This window comes from Bombina bombina, chromosome 7 (assembly GCF_027579735.1).
Source record: "Bombina bombina isolate aBomBom1 chromosome 7, aBomBom1.pri, whole genome shotgun sequence".
Lineage (NCBI taxonomy): Eukaryota > Metazoa > Chordata > Amphibia > Anura > Bombinatoridae > Bombina > Bombina bombina.
Window position 1 is genome coordinate 453,227,040 of NC_069505.1, and position 18,652 is coordinate 453,245,691.

Here is an 18,652-nt window from a genome sequence, read left to right on the forward strand (position 1 = left end):
GAGAAAATGCTCCTAATGAAAGAGGGGCGAGTGTACAGGTAGACTCTCATCCTCCTCTTGAATAATCTGTTATACGTCAATCAAGTATCCCTCCTTTCAAATATCTCTGCCCTAATACTACACCATCTGCCAGAGGAGCCAGGGTCTGGTATAACTATTTCTGTCTCCAGTAGTGGTCATTTTTTTGATCCTACAAATATCAAGCAGTAGTTTGAGAAACTTTATTAATTCTGCTATGTTCCTGAGTAAGATGAATCATTCAGCAGATAACCAGATACCAAGGAGAGAAAAGAGATTGTTGTTATCCTGCAAGGGGGGGGGGGGGGGTAATTTTGGGGGTGAATAGCACAGACTAATGAGTCATAACTAGATCAGATAACTAAGAACATATCCCAAATGCTTAAACAATGTCACAAATACAAATTTAAAAAAAGTGGTGCAGCAAAACAAATATTCTTGAGTGAGGTTATTCATTTTTATTTATTTCTAAGATATTTTTACAGCTTTATTAAGGTAAATAAACGTTGCATCATTAGAGGTGTATGACACAATCTTACAGGTACAAACAGATATAGAGAAAGTAAAACAAATATTAACACATAGGGCGCGATTACAAGTGGAGAGGTATTTAGCACTAATACAGCGGGAGAGCTCTTGTATTACAAGTTAAAAGTAAATGGTCTGCATGCGAGTGAAACCGGCGCTCGCTAACAGCTCAACTTCAGATACCACAACCGTGTTAACTTTTTCAACCCATAGGGGTCTATTTATCAGGCTCCGAATGGAGCTTGATACCCCGTGTTTCTGGGGAGCCTTTAGACTCGCCAGAAACATAAGTTATGAAGCAGCGGTCTAAAGACTGCTGCTCCATAACCTGTCCGCCTGCTCTGAGGCGGCGGACAGAAATCCACCTGATCAAATACAATCGGGTTGATTGACACCCCCTGCATTGCACCAGCAGTTCACACACACACACACACACAAATATATATATACACACACAGTCACATATATATACAGTATATATATATATATAATCATATGCAGAGCGGAACCAGCACACACTTTCACAACTAACATCTGGGGTGCTCTTCAAGGTAGCATAGACAATATACAGACAATAGGAAGGCACTCACCGTTTTAAAAGTATAACTCTTTATTTTGTAGTTAACGTTTTCGGGGTTGCCCCCGTCCTCAGACCAACTGAACAAACAAAAAAACTCACCCAATTAAAGAAAATCCATCACTGTGTGATCCCAAACAGCTGTGTCCCTGCACGTCTGCCAAGCGCCTCTGCGCAAGTGCAGAACTGCTACGGAACACATCAGAGGACAAAAACAGCATAGAAAAAGCAATCACCTCAAGATTACACCACTTATCCTTGCTAACTCATAAATAGCAAACAACCAATGATCAAATGTTACATATGTAAAAGCAAACACGGGCAATGTTAGGGATCATTGTGTATAATAAAATACATTCGTAATACAAACTAATCACACCCACAAACTTCATTCAAAGTATCGGCTATATGTGGTTGCCTAGCGTGCCTGTACAACACTATATCTCATAAACACACACGCTAAGGACTAAATTAAAAACAACACACCCGCCTAACAAAACTAAGCCACACCATCCATAACAACAATCCCATACTACAAAAAGTCATATCACAACACAATCAGCACATGAATATGTACACAAAAACCCATAGCACTATCTTAACTTAAACTTCACATACATATCAGATTCATAGTATCACATATCAGTTTAGAAACAGTAACTTCAAACATCGCCACATTGATTAACAAGGACCGATCACACAGACCCATGCATATTTGGATATGCCTATGTACTGTTCGGCCATTAATTATTTTCATAACAAGAGCCATCACCACTCAGGTGCCTCTCAAACAACCTAAATGAAACATGGGCTATCCATACTAGAATCAAGCGATCACAAACATACCACAACATTCATAAACCAAGAGTAACCATTCGTCCATATGAATCAACAACCAAACAAAACACCAAACATCCCCAAATCAATCCCATCACAGCTATTGAACCAGACCAATGGTTCCAACATTGTGACCTCATCAGGGACCATTCCCAAGCAATATTGATCCAATTACTTCAACTGGTCAGGAACACATGCTCTGGAACACTGCTAGCCAGGACCTTCAATACCTAAAGGGAAAAAAGAACAACACAATGGCTTCATAAAAAACACAGAGCAACCTATAGAAAACATTGATAGTCCATGGTCATATTAAGACCCTTGGGATGCATGGTGTCCAAGTTATAAATCCATTGAAGCTCTCTTTGGAGTATTGCCCGTGTATGCTTTTACATATGTAACATTTGATCATTCGTTGTTTGCTATTTGTATGAGTTAGCACGGATAAGTGGTGTAATCTTGAGGTGATTGCTTTTTCTATGCTGTTTTTGTCCTCTGATGTGTTCCGTAGCAGTTCTGAACTTGCGCATAGGCGCTTGGCAGACGTGCAGGGACACAGCTGTTTGGGATCACACGGTGATGGGTTTTCTTTAAATGGGTGAGTTTTTTGTTTGTTCAGTTGGTCTGAGGACGGGGGCAACCCCGAAAAACGTTAACTACAAAATAAAGAGTTATACTTTTAAAACGGTGAGTGCCTTCCTATTGTCTGTATATTATATATATATATACACACACACACAAATATATATATATATAAATATATATATATATATATACACACACACAAATATATGCAGGTAGAAAACCCTTTATCCAAACTGCTTGGAACTGGATAAGGTTTGGACTTTGGAATATTTGCATCCTTAAAATGGGACAGTTTGGAGAGGGAATGGGACCAAGTGTAAACAACAATATCTTGTGTCATTTAGGTAATATTTACATGTTAAATATGCTTATATGTGTTAGCTTAATGTAGTTTTATATCATTTTAATACTTTGTATACATAGTACCCTCAGAAATATAGTACAGTACTGTAATCAGAAAGGTAATATTTGTGGTTTTTAAATAAATACATACTTTTATTTTTAGAACACAAGAAGTTTGTAACTTACAGGTGAGTAAAAATAATAATTTTTGATAATTTTATTTAAATATATATATATATATAAATCAAAAAGTTTGGATTTTGGAATTCTGGATTTGGGAATCTGTACAAATACACATTGTATATTCTCTCTCTCTCTCTCTCTCTCTCTCTATATATATATATATATATATATATATATATATAGGGAATAGAAGGCACTCACTGGTCTTTTTAACAAAGTGTTTATTAGATCAAATCAAGCGTGACGTTTCGGGGACAAACTCCCCTTCCTCAGACAAACAGACAACAAACTCAAGTGGCAATTTAAACAGTGTAAGACCCTCCCCCAGTGAGAGAAATTGTGCCAAAACATAGTCATGGCAACCCTCTGACAATAAAACAAGCACACTAAGCATATACAGCATCATAATAATAGTGGCATAAAAATGTGTATACCAAATATATATATATATACACACACACATCTCTCTCTCTCTCTCTCTCTCTCTCTCTCTCTCTCTCTCTCTCTCTCTCTATATATATATATATATATATATATATATATATATATATATATATATATATATATATATAATATACATATAATATATAACATAATTTATGTAAGAACTTACCTGATAAATTCATTTCTTTCATATTAGCAAGAGTCCATGAGCTAGTGACGTATGGGATATACATTCCTACCAGGAGGGGCAAAGTTTCCCAAACCTTAAAATGCCTATAAATACACCCCTCACCACACCCACAATTCAGTTTAACGAATAGCCAAGAAGTGGGGTGATAAGAAAGGAGCGAAAGCATCAAAAATAAGGAATTGGAATAATTGTGCTTTATACAAAAAAATCATAACCACCACAAAAAGGGTGGGCCTCATGGACTCTTGCTAATATGAAAGAAATTAATTTATCAGGTAATTTCTTACATAAATTATGTTTTCTTTCGTGTAATTAGCAAGAGTCCATGAGCTAGTGACGTATGGGATAGCAGATAGCCAAGATGTGGAACTTCCACGCAAGAGTCACTAGAGAGGGAGGGATAAAATAAAGACAGCCAATTCCGCTGAAAAATTAATCCACAACCCAAATCAAAAAGTTTCAATTTTTATAATGAAAAAAACTGAAATTATAAGCAGAAGAATCACACTGAAACAGCTGCCTGAAGTACTATTCTACCAAAAACTGCTTCTGAAGAAGAGAAAACATCAAAATGGTAGAATTTAGTAAAAGTATGCAAAGAAGACCAAGTCGTTGCTTTGCAAATCTGATCAACAGAAGCTTCATTCTTAAAAGCCCAGGAAGTAGAAACTGACCTAGTAGAATGAGCCGTAATCCTCTGAGGCGGGGATTAACCCGACTCCAAATAAGCATGATGAATCAAAAGCTTAACCAAGATGCCAAAGAAATGGCAGAAGCCTTCTGACCTTTCCTAAAACCAGAAAAGATAACAAATAGACTAGAAGTCTTTCTGAAATCTGAGTAGCTTCAACATAATATTTCAAAACTCTTACCACATCCAAAGAATGTAAGAATCTTTCCAAAGAATTCTTAGGATTAGGACACAAGGAAGGGACAATAATTCCTCTACTAATGTAGTTAGAATTGACAACTTTAGGTAAAAATTGAAATGAAGACAGCAAAACCACCTTATCCTGAAGAAAAATCAGAAAAAGGAAACTCACAAGAAAGAGCAGATAATTCAAAAACTGTTCTAGCTGAAGAGATGTCTAAAAAGAACAATACTTTCCATGAAAGTAATTTTAATGTCCAAAGAAAGCATATGCTCAAACGGAAGAGCCTGTAAAGCCCTCAGAACCAAATTAAGACTCCAAGAAGGAGAAATTGGCTTAATGACAGGCTTGATACAAACCAAAGCCTGAACAAAACAATAAATAACAGAAAGATAGCAAATTTTTCTGTGAAAACAGCACAGAAAAAGCAGAGATTTGTCCTTTCAAGGAACTTGCAGACAAAAAACCCTTATCCAAACCATCTTGAAGAAACTATAAAATCCTAGGAATTCTAAAAGAATGCCAAGAGAATTTATGAGAAGAGCATCATGAGATGTAAATCTTCCAAACTCGATAATAAATCTTACTAGACACAGATTTACGAGCCTGCAACATAGTATTAATCACTGAGTCAAAGAAACTTTTATGACTAAGTACTAAGCGTTAAATTTCCATACCATCAAATTAATAATTTGAGTTCCTGATGGAAAAACGAATGTTAAGATATAAGGTCTGGCCTTAATGGAAGTGACCAAGATTGGCAACTGGACATCTGAACAAGAACCATATACCAAAACCTGCGCGGCCATGCTGGAGCCACCAGCAACACAAAAGATTGCTCCCTGATGATTTTGAAAATCACTCTAAAAAGAAGAACCAGAGGCGAAAAAATATAGGCAGATTGATAACTCCAAGGAAGTGTCAATGCATACACTGCTTCCTCCTGAGGATCCCCAGACCTGAATAGGCCCCTGGGAAGTTCCTTGTTTAGATGAGATGCCATCAGATCTATTTCTGGAAGCCCTCACATCTGAACAATTTGAAAAAACACATCTGGGTAAAGAGACCATTCTCCCGGATGTAAAGCTTGATTGACAGAGATAATTCGCTTCCCAATTGTCTTATACCTGGGAAATGGACCGCAGAAATTAGACAGGAGCTGGATTTAGCCCAAGCAAGTATCCGAGATACTTCTTTCACAGCCTAAGGACTGAGAGTCCCACCCTGATGATTGACATATGCCACAGTTGTGACATTGTCTGTCTGAAAAACAATAAACGTCTCTTTCTTCAAAAAGAAGCCAAAACTGAAGAACTCTGAGAAATGCACAGAGTTCCAAAATATCGAATGGTAATCTCGCCTCCTGAGATTTCCAAACCCCTTGTGCTGACAGAGATCCCCAGACAGCCTCCCAACCTAAAAGACTCGCATCTGTAGTGATCATGGTCCAGGTTGAATGAACCCAAGAGACCCGTAGAACTATATGATGGTGATCTAACCACCAAGTCAAAGATAGTTGAACATTGGGATTCAAAGATATAAAAAGTGATATCCTAGAATCCCTGCACCATTAATTCAGCATAAAAAACTGAAAAGGTTTCCTATGAAAATGAGCAAAGGGAATCGAATCCAATGCTGCAGCCATGAGACCTAAAACTTCCATGCATATAGCAACTGAAGGAAATAATAGAGACTGAAGGTTCCGACAAACGGAACCCAATAAAATTGTCACTTGTCTGTTAGAGACAAAGACATTGACACAATCTATCTGGAAACCTAAAAAAGGTGACCCTTGACTGAGGAATCAATGAGCTTTTGATAAAAAAATCCTCTAACCATGTCTTGAAGAAACAACAAAAGTTGAATCGTATGAGATTCCGCAGAATGAAAAGACTGAGCCAGTACCACGAGACCGTCCAAATAAGGAAACACTAAGAACCTTGAAAAGATTCTTAGAGCTGTCGCTAGACCAGAAGGAAAAGCAACAAATTGGTAATGCTTGTCAAAAAAAGAGAATCTCAGAAAATGAAAATAATCTGAATGAAAACAGAAAATGAAGATATGCATCTATTGTATCTATTGTAAACAAATAATGCCCTCACTGTCCAAAAGGCAGAATAGACCATATAAACACCATTCTAAAAGATGGTACACTTATATGACAATTCAAAAAGATTTTCTATCTTTGGGACAATGAATAGTTTTGAATAAAACCCCCAAACCCTGTTCCTAAAATGGAACTGGTATAAATACCCCAGAAAACTCCAGGTCTGAGCAGCGCCTTGAGCCCCAACGGGTGACCAGCCGCGCTTCACAAGTACCCAATACATACAGGTCTGAAAACACACTTCAGGAAAGTGTGAGCCTTACTGGAATAGCTGGAATATGTTAGAGAAAAAAAGACTTCTCACAGGCGGTTTTTACTCTGAATCCTATTCTGTACCCAAATATAAGAAGTTTGGACTGAATTGAACCAAACAATTTTTTAAAAAAGTCTTAACCTGTCCCTTACCAGCTAAGCTGGAATAAGAAACGCACCTACATGCAAATTTGGGGAGCTGACTTTGATCTTTTAAATGGCTTAAATTGAATGAAGAAAACTTCCAATTATAAACATGTTACTTGGGGAAGAATTAGGATTCCGTTCCTTAGTAAGAACAAAAACTAATATAAGCTTAAGATTTAGTCTTAGAACTCAATCTTGAAGCCCAGAGTAACAGTTGAAGAATTGAATCCAATTGTGAACCAAATAATTGAATACCTTGGAAAAAAAGAAATATGGAATTTAGAAATCAAATTAGCAAGATTGAAGTCACAAAGTTCTTCTAGCTAAAATAGCTAAAGACATAGATTAAACCTCATTTGCGAAAATATCAAAAAAATTACAACACAAAATGAAATTATTAGCATGTTGATCAACTTAACAATGCTAAACAAATCATAATCCGATACTTGTTGCACTAAAGTATCCAACCAGAAAGTTGAAGCAGTTGCAACATCAGCCAAATAAATTACAGGTCTAAGAAAAGTACCTGAAAATAAATAATTTTCCTTAAATAAGATACAAGTTTCCCATCTGAAGGAAAAAAATAAATACTATTTGCTATAGGAATAGTAGTATGTATAGCAAGAGTAAAGATAGCCCCATTAACTTGGAGAATCTTTCCTCAAAACTTAAAACTAACTGCCGGCAAAGGATACAATTTAAAAACCTTAAAGAAGGAATAAAAGAAATTCCCAGCCTATTCCATTCCCTAGTATCAGGAACTGGAAAAAAACCTCTGAAGAAACCACAGAAGGTTAATAAGCAGAATTTAAATGTTAGCTAGTCTTAAAATCAAAGGAACTAGTTACTTCAATATCCAAAATAATCAACACCTTTTCAACAAAGAACGAATGTACTCTATTTAAAAATAAAAAAGTAGATTTGTTAGTGTCAATATCTGATGAAGAATATTCTGAATGAGAAAAAACACCATCAGAGAAGGATAATTCAGTATGTTGTTGGTCATTTGAAACTTCATCAACTAAATGAGAAGTTTAAAAAAGACCTAAAATTTTTATTAGAAGGCGGGATGGCAGACAAAGCCTTAGAATAGAATCAGAAAAATATTCTTATAAATTCCTAAGTATATCTTGTACATTAGATGTAAAAAGAATAGCAATAGATAATGCATAAATACTAATGGACTCTGCATGTAAAAGTTTATCATGATAACTTATTACAAACCATAGCTAAAGATAAACATTCATAACATTAAAATAAATTAACTTAGCTTTGGTAGGACTGATATCAGTCATCTGGAATCCAACAGTATTTTCTGATACAGGAACAGTTTTTGGAATATCTTGCAATATGTAATAGAAAAAACAACATATAAAGCAAAATTATCAAATTCCTTAAATGACAGTTTCAGGAATGGGAAAAAATGCAAACAGAACAGGCCTCTAGAAACCAGAAGCAACTAAAAAATGAGACTTAAATAATGTTAAAAATCTGGCGCCAAGAATGACGCCCACATATTTTTTGGCGCCAAAACGACTGCAACAAACACGAGAGCCAAAAATGACGCAACTATGTGAAAACTTCCGGCGTCAACTACGACGCCGGAAATGACGTAATTGACGTCAGACAAACGTCAATCTCGCGCCAAAAAAGTCTTGCGCCAAAAATGACGCAATAAATTCTAGCATTTTTTGCACCCGCGAGCCTAACAGCCTGCAATTTAAAGAAAAAAAGTCAATTGAAAATTTAGGTAAGAAATATATTGAAATTCATATGCATTTTCCCAAAAAAATGAAACTGACAGTCTGAGAGAAGGAAAATAAACTGTTTGACCTGAATCATGGCAAATATAAGTATAAAACATATATTTAGAACTTTACATATAAAAGTGCCAAACCATAGCTAAGAGTGTCATAAATAAAAGATAAGACTTACTTACCCAAAGACACTCATCTACATAAAGTAGATAGCCAAACCAGTACTGAAACGAGAATCAGTAGAGGTAATGGTATATAAGAGTATATCGTCGATCTGAAAAGGGAGGTAGGAGAAGAAATCTCTACGACCGATAACAGAGAACCTATGAAATAGATCCCCTAGAGGAAGACCATGGTATTCAAATAGGCAATACTCTCTTCACATCCCTCTGACATTCACTGCACTCTGAGAGGAAAACCGGGCTTCAGCCTGCTGCGAAGCGCATATCAACGTAGAAATCTAGCACAAACTTACTTCACCACCTCCATGGGAGGCAAAGTTTGTAAAACTGAATTGTGGGTGTGGTGAGGGGTGTATTTATAGGCATTTTAAGGTTTGGGAAACTTTGCCCCTCCTGGTAGGAATGTATATCCCATACGTCACTAGCTCATGGACTCTTGCTAATTACATGAAAGAAATATATATTATATACAGTATCTCACAAAAGTAAGTACACCCCTCACATTTTTGTAAATATTTTATTATATCTTTTCATGTGACAACACTGATAAAAAATGACACTTTGCTACAATGTAAAGTAGTAATTGTACAGCCTGTATAACAGTGTAAATTTGCTGTCCCCTCAAAATAACTCAACACACTGCCATTAAGGTCTAAACCATTGGCAACAAAAGTGAGTACACCCCTAAGTGGAAATGTCCAAATTGGGCCCAAAGTGTCAATATTTTGTGTGGCCACCATTATTTTAAAGCACTACCTTAACCCTCTTGGGCATGGAGTTCACCAGAGCTTCACAGGTTGCCACTGGAGTCCTCTTCCACTCCTCCATGACAACATCACGGAGCACTCCCCCACATTCCATTTGAGGATTCTCCACAGATGCTCAGTAGGGTTTAGGTCTGGAGACATGTTTGGCCAGTTCATCACCTTTACCCTCCACTTCTTTAGCAAGGCAGTGGTCGTCTTGGAGGTGTGTTTGGTGTCATTATCATGTTGGAATACTGCCCTGCGGCCCAGTCTCCGAAGGGAGGAGATCATGCTCTGCTTCAGTATGTCACAGTACATTCATTCATGGTTCCCTCAATGAACTGTAGGTCCCCAGTGCCGGCAGCACTCATGCAGGCCCAGACCATGACTCTCCCACCACCATGCTTAACTGTAGGCAAGACATACTTGTCTTTGTACTTCTCACCTGGTTGCTGCCACACACGCTTGACACAATCTGAACCAAATAAGTTTATCTTGGTCTCATTGGACCACAGGACAAGGTTCCAGTAATCCATGTTGTGGCAAACCTAGCCACTTCTGGACTATAATGTAAGAAAGGTTGTCTATAGGCTGTATTGTGTGCTATGTAGATGTGACAGACCCTTCTGTCAGTACTGAAGGAGTTAACTGTGTTCAGCTTTAAGAAACTATTCTTGAACGACAAGGTTACTAGCCTCAGCTATTGTGCACTGTCATTAAAGTTAGTGATAAACAGTCCATTGTTTAATCACCCTCAGAGAGCAGATGCCTAGGTGATAAGAAAAGCCAAATGTGTCTTGTGTTTAAATTGTTATCAGCTTAAGCAAGGTAAATCTATTGTATCATGTCAAAAGGGCGTGTTCCCTCCATCTAATGTACAACATTCTTTCAACCCCCCATCTGGGGTCTGACCTGCATAAATACTGGGCATATGGCCCTTAATAAAGTTCATTCTGTTTTAAACCTGAAAACTGGCTGGGTCGTGAGTTATTGAATCCCAAACTGTGTTTCGTCCGGTTATTGGGAGTATTTTAATATTGCTCTCCGCTACAATTGGTGGCAAGCGACGGAATGAACCTTATCGCCCAGAAGAGCAACTACACAAGCCAGTAACCTCAGGAAGAGGGGGATTACTACAATACTGACTAAGATGGAAGGAGTACCAGGGACCGAAGTGAATGGAGATGGATTATTCTAAGCTAAAGAGACAAACGTTAAAGGAACTGCTAGAAGCCAGGGGAAAGATAGGCAGCAGCAAACCCAAGGCTATATTAATTGCTGAGCTGATGGAGGGAGACAGAGCTCGCAGCGCTACGCCTCCAGCAGCCATGGAGGAGACCCTATACCAGAGGGAAATGAGGACCAGGCTGGAATTTTTACCCCAACCTGTACCACGGGATATGCTATTCGTGGTAATGGCAGATGTGCAGGAGTACGTGATGGCACACAGTCCGCGGAATGCATCCTCCCGAGCAGAATCCATTTTGGACGCACTCAGCAACCCAATAAGACCCAAAATCCCATACCATGCATTTAAAATGTTTTGTGAGGAGAAGGATGAGATCGATGGGTATTTACAGGATTTTGAGAGACTGTGCGAGTTACATGATTTGGAGCAGTCTGTATGGGTGCCGGTGCTAGCAGGCAAGCTAGCCGGTAGAGCAGCGGAAGCGTATCGCGCTGTACCCAGGGAGGACAGCAAGGATTACACTAAAGTGAAGAGAGCGATCTTGGAAAGATATGCCATTACCCCAGAGGCATACCGGCGCAAGTTTAGAAGCCTGCGCAAGCCAGAAAGAGATTCACATGCAGAGTGGGCCCACAAGCTGGATCAAGCATCTCAAGGGTGGATACAGGCCAGCCAAGCTACCACCATGGAAGAATTGCGACAACTGATGCTGTTGGAGCAATTCTTTAACGGCTTGTCCCCAGAAGCCCAAGAATGGGTGAGAGATCGAAAACCCCGCACCTTAACCGAAGCAGCCAGATTAGCAGACCAGCATTTTGATGCCAGGAGGCACCATGGACTACAGCCTAACAACCCCACAGCGGCACCTTTTTCGCCCAGCCCCAGGGAATCCACCACCCCCCTCACGATACAACGGATGGGCGAATATACAATGCCACACCTGCAAGCAGTGGGGACATATGGCACGTGAGTGCACCCAAAATCGGAGCAGACAAGCTTGGAACCAGGTCAGACAGAACCTGGCCCCAAGGGCGGCTGCTCACCATTACCAAACGGAGCCAGCCGCTCATGAGGTGTTGAGCACCCAAGCCGAGGAACCCCTGGGAATTCTGCATGAGGTGATGTCGGTCCGGGCCACCGATAACCGGCAACATCACCGCCAGCTGGTGACCGTAGAGGGGAAGGAGGTCCAGGGACTTCGGGATTCGGGAGCTACTTTAACCCTGATAGCTCCCCATTTGGTGCCGGATACAGCACACACTGGCGGATCCGTGGCAGTACGAGGGGCAGGGGGAGCGGTATACCGATTGCCCACTGCTAGAGTGGAGTACAGACCCCCCAGTCAAACCAGCAGCTGCCAGTTACCAGCCCCCGGCGCACCGCTATACCACACGGCCTCCGGCCACGAACTACCCTCAGAGAGCCTGGTTCAATTCGCGGGGCTACTCACAACCTATTCGGTGCTTTGGATGTAAGCAACTAGGGCACAAAAGACCAGAGTGTCCCCTAAACGCAGCGAATCAAGCACAGTCCTGGAGAAGACCCGCCGGCGGAATCCCACATAATCCTCAGCCTGCGGCCCGCTACGTAGAGGCGCCAGAATGCTGGGGCAGCCTACATGAAGCAGACCCCGTGCAAGCTGCCCACCAGAATAACCGGCAACGGGTTAAAGTGAATGGGAAGGAGGTCAGTGGTCTACGGGATACTGGTGCTACCATGACCTTGCTTCAAGAGAACTTGGTGCCTGAGAAACAGCACACTGGAGACACTGTGGCTGTGAGGGTAGCAGGGGGCACTGTGTTCCGCCTACCTGTTGCCAGGGTACATTTGGATTGGGGAGTGGGCGCTAGACCTGTGAATGTGGGGGTCAAGAAGGACTTACCTGCTGATGTTCTCCTTGGAAATGACTTGGCCCCCCTTGTTTCTGCCTATGCTCCCATGGGTCCCGCTGATGTTAACCCTGTGACTACCCAAAGCCCAGTCCCTCCGGGAAGAGGTACATTTTAACCGTGGTGGACTACGCCACTAGGATCCCTGAAGCTTACTTGAGCCGAAAGTTGTTGCCCCGTGAAGTAAGCTACGCCGCCATCGAAAAAGAATGCCTGGCCGTGGTGTGGGCCCTCAAAAAGTTGCAGCCGTACCTGTATGGACAACCTTTTTCCTTAATCACAGATCACAACCCGTTGGTGTGGCTGAACCGTGTGGCCGGGGACAATGCCAGGCTGCTGCGCTGGAGTTTGGCGCTGCAGCCCTTCGACTTTACAATCCATTACCGCCCAGGGAAACAAAACGGTAACGCCGACGGGTTGTCCAGACAAACTGAACTTGAAAAGTGATCTGTGAGTACTTCCCCGGACATCCCCAAGCCGATCCGTTGGGATCAGACTGTGTATGCCGGCTTGGTTCTGGGGGAGCATTGTGGCAAACCTAGCCACTTCTGGACTATAATGTAAGAAAGGTTGTCTATAGGCTGTATTGTGTGCTATGTAGATGTGACAGACCCTTCTGTCAGTACTGAAGGAGTTAACTGTGTTCAGCTTTAAGAAACTATTCTTGAACGACAAGGTTACTAGCCTCAGCTATTGTGCACTGTCATTAAAGTTAGTGATAAACAGTCCATTGTTTAATCACCCTCAGAGAGCAGATGCCTAGGTGATAAGAAAAGCCAAATGTGTCTTGTGTTTAAATTGTTATCAGCTTAAGCAAGGTAAATCTATTGTATCATGTCAAAAGGGCGTGTTCCCTCCATCTAATGTACAACATTCTTTCAACCCCCCATCTGGGGTCTGACCTGCATAAATACTGGGCATATGGCCCTTAATAAAGTTAATTCTGTTTTAAACCTGAAAACTGGCTGGGTCGTGAGTTATTGACTCCCAAACTGTGCTTCGTCCGGTTATTGGGAGTATTTTAATATTGCTCTCCGCTACACATGTCCTTAGTCTGCTTGTCTTCAGCAAACTGTTTGCAGGCTTTCTTGTGCATCATCTTTAGAAGAGGCTTCCTTCTGGGACTACAGCCATGCAGACCAATTTGATGCAGTGTGCGGCGTATGGTCTGAGCGCTGACAGGCTGACCCCCCACTCCTCCAACCTCTGCTGCAATGCTGGCATCACTCATATGTATATTTCCCAAAGACAACCTCTGGATATGACGCTGAGCACGTGCACTCAACTTCTTTGGTCGACCATGGCAAGGCATGTTCTGAGTGGAACCTGTCCTGTGAAACTGCTGTATGGTCTTGCCCACCGTGCTGCAGCTCAGTTTCATGGTCTTGGCAATCTTCTTATAGCCTAGGCCATCTTTATGTAGAGCAACAATTCTTTTTTTCAGATCCTCAGAGAGTTCTTTGCCATGAGGTGCTATGTTGTACTTCCAGTGACCAGTATGAGAGAGTGTGAGAGCGATAACACCAAATTTAACAAAAATCTAAAAAAGACAATATAGGTACATTAAAATGCGGGGAGGGTAGCATGATTAACAGTGACAGGGAGAAGGCTGAGATACTAAACCAGTTTTTTTCTTCAGTATACACAAGAGAGGAACCATTGGATGATACTTTGGAACAAAATAGAACATGCCAGCCCATACATTAATTGGGTTATGTATAGAGGATATCAGGAACAAATTGGATAATATTAAGGTAAATAAAACTCCAGGCCCAGATGGAATACACCCAAGGGTGTTAAGGGAACTTAGCACTGTTATAGACAAACCTCTACTCTTAATTTTTCAAGACTGATTATCCTCAGGGGAATCAGTTGATGTGATATATTTAGATTTTGCAAAGGCGTTTGATACAGTGCCACATGAGAGATTAATGCACAAAATTAAGGGACTGGGAATAGCTGAAAATGTTAGTTTGTGGATAAATAACTGGATTAAAGATAGGGAGCAATGAGTAGTAGTAAATGGATCATACTCAGATTGGACAAAGGTAATCAGTGGAGTACCCCAGGGATCAGTGCTGGGCCCTATTCTTTTTAATATTTTTATAAATGACTCGGAGCTAGGATTAAATAGTGACATCTCTATTTTTGAAGATGATACTAAGTTAAGTAAGGTCAATAGGTCAGAGCAGGATGAACTTTCATTACAAAGGGACCTGCAAAAATTAGAAGTATGGGCAGGTAAATGGAAAATGAGATTTAATACAGGAAAATGCAAGGTTCTACATTTTGGAAGTAAAAATAAGCAGGCAACGTATTATTTAAATGGGACAAGACTTAGCCAAACACAGGAGGAAAGGGATTTGGGAGTAGTAATAGATAACAAGCTAAAGATGGGTGCACAATGCAGGGCAGCAGCTTCAAAGGCTAATAAGATACTAGCATGTATTAAAAGAAACATTGACTCAAGGGAGGAAAGCATAATTCTGTCACTATATAAAGCCCTGGTAAGACCTCACCTTGAGTATGGAGTGCAGTTCTGGGGACCGATCGCAAGAAAAGATATTGCAGAACTAGAAAAAGTTCAGAGAAGGACCACAAAGCTAATAAGGGGATTGGAGAATTTAACCTATGAGGAGAGGCTAGCCAAACTGGGTCTGTTTTCTTTAGAAAAAAGGCGCTTAAGAGGTTACATGATTACTTTATATAAATATATTCAAGGCCCATATACAGAGATGGCAGAAGCGCTGTTTATTCCAAGAAAATTGTTTGTGACCAGAGGTCACAATTTAAGGTTGGAGGAAAGGAGATTTAATCTCCTGCAATGGAAAAGTTTTTTCACTGTAAGAGCAATAAAATTGTGGAACTCATTACCAAAGGAGGTAGTGAATGCCAATACCCTAGATACATTTAAAAATTATTTGGATACATTTCTGTCTATAAACAAAATTCATGGATATGATTGCTAGTATTAAATGGGTCACCTTTTAGTGGGGTTATTTAAGCTTAACTGGAGCTTTTTGTATATATTTTAGATTTGTATAGGTTGAACTTGATGGACTTCGGTCTTTTTTCAACCTCATGTACTATGTTACACCTGCTCCCCATTCACACCGGAGACCTTGTAACACTAACAAGTCGCATGACACCGGGGAGGGAAAATGGGCCCAATTTGGACATTTCCACTTAGGGGTGTACTCACTTATGTTGCCAATTGTTTAGACATTAATGGCTGTGTGTTTAGTTATTTTGAGGGGACAGCAAATTTACACTGTTATACAGGATGTGCACTCACTACTTTACATTGTAGCAAAGTGTCATTTCTTCAGTGTTGTCACATAAGATATAATAAAATATTTATAAAAATGTTAGGGGTGTACTCACTTTTGTGAGATACTGTGTATATATATATATATATATATATATTATCAGATAGAGTATATGAGTGCAACTGTTTATTTTAAAGTATTAATGTTGTGTTTGGTGCACATTTTTTAACTCCTTAACCTTTACACAAGATCTTCACTCGTGCTAACCTGGCAAGTTCAAATTTCTGTTGTGCTCTAACGGTTGCGTTTACTTTCAACTTGTCACACTAACGATAGGACGCCCATAATAAGCACCAAAGTATTCAAAATACACAAATGTCCAAAACTCCTTACAAGTACTGGAATATGTTTCATGCATAAAATGTGATAATTCTAAACACATATATAGGTTTTAATTAACTGTTCCCAAACTTCAAAAGCATATAGTTCCCTAAAAATAATATTTCTAAGATTTTACAAACACAAGAATTACACTGAGACCAAGGTTCAAGGTACAAAACAAATCAAAAATCATAGCACAGCACCAATGCAACATTAGTATATATACATCAAATATCAATGCAGTAATATACTATTCCTACATTTGCGTAGTAGACAAGTCAACAACAGCTAGCTAAACAGGTGCTCAATAACATACAGTTAGGTCCATAAGTATTTATATTTATTTTAGCTTTTAGAAAAAAAATATTGAAGCTAAAGTTATATAATGAATTTGGGCTTAAAGTAAAGACTTAATTTACATCGAAATTGAGTGAATAGTTTAGGAATTACAGCACTTTTTAGATATATAGCTCCCTCCTTGTCAAGTGACCAAAAGTAATTGGCTAATTACTAAGAAGCTGTTTTATGGTTAGGTGTGGGTTGGTCCCTTGTTATTTCATTAACAATAAAGGTCTAGATTACGAGTGGCGCAAGTTAAAAAAAATTAACTCATTCGCTTGTTGGGTGTTAGTTGTTTTACCACTTTCCGTGCTCCATTGAAGTCTATGATTGAATATGTTAACGTGGCTGAGATATTCCAGTTTGGCTTTTCATGCATGTCGTGTTATCGCTTGTGCGAACATTATACTTTCAACTTGTAATACGTGCACTACCCGGTGCAAGCAAAAAGCTTACTTCTAGCAGAGTTAACCCTCGAGTTGGAGCGATAAATAATGCTCCACTCATAATCAAGCCCTAAATAATTAAAAGTTTAGGAGTTAATTTTAAATGTGGAATTTGAATTTGGAAGCTGTTGCTATCAACTCTCAATATGAGGTCCAACAATCTGTGCAAGTAAAGCAGGTGATCATTAGGCAGAATACATAGAACAAACCCATCACAGGAACATTAGGAGTAGCCAAATCAATCATTTAATATATACTTAAAAAAAAAGGAATGCCCTGGTGAGCTCAGCTACACCAAAAGGCCTGGACGACTATGGAAAAAAACTACGGTAGATGATCTCAAAATGATTAATTTAGTGAATAAAAACGTCCTTCACAACATCTAGCCAAGTCAAGAACACTCTTCGTAAGGTGGCAAATCAACAGAAGACTTCATGAAGTAAATGCAGACCCATTGGTAAGCTTCAAAAACAGGAATGCCAGATTAGACTTTGTCATATATATATATATATATATATATATATATATATATATATATATATATATATATAAAGCATGCCCAGTTCTGGAACAATATTCTTTGGACAGGTAAATCTAATATCAACCTGTACCAGAATCATGGGAAGAGAAGTGTATGGAAAAGGGTACGAATAGGCTCATGATCTGAGGCACACATCACATCCTTAAAACATGGTGGAGGTAGTGTTATAGCATGGGCATGTAAGGCTGTCAGTGTAATGCGTCACGATTGATCATGTGTAGGGTGAGTTCCGAAGTGTATAGGGCTGTACTGTCTGTTCAGATTCAGCCACATGCAGCAAAACTGATAGGACAGAGCTTCACAGAGCACATGGACAAAGACCCAAAACATACTGCAATACCAACCAAAGAGTTTTTCAAAGCAAAGAACTGGAATATCCTTGAATGGCCAAGTCAGCCAACTGACTGAATATGCATTTCACTTGCTGAAGCCATGAAGACCCACAAACAAGCAGAAATGTAAGACAGCTTCAGTAAAGGCCCGACCAAACATTACTAGGGAGAAAACACAGAACTTGGGGATCTCCATGGGTTTATAATTACATTAGTTTTGATCCCCTGACAGGGGGGTGTTATATATGAAAACTGCTGTAATTCATAAAGGTTAAGTTTACCCTAATTTTTCTCCCCTTTAATTTATTCACAGTGATCCATTTTACCTGCTGGGGTGTATTGAACTCTTTACAAATAGCTTCGGTGTCTTTATATGGGCATTTGGATTAGCTGATTTTGCCTGTGGTATCCCTACATATACAGAAGAAATTACAATAACAGCGGGTGTGAGAGATAATGTTCTAAAATGTTAATTTTCTATCGTTCGCTCTACATTGAG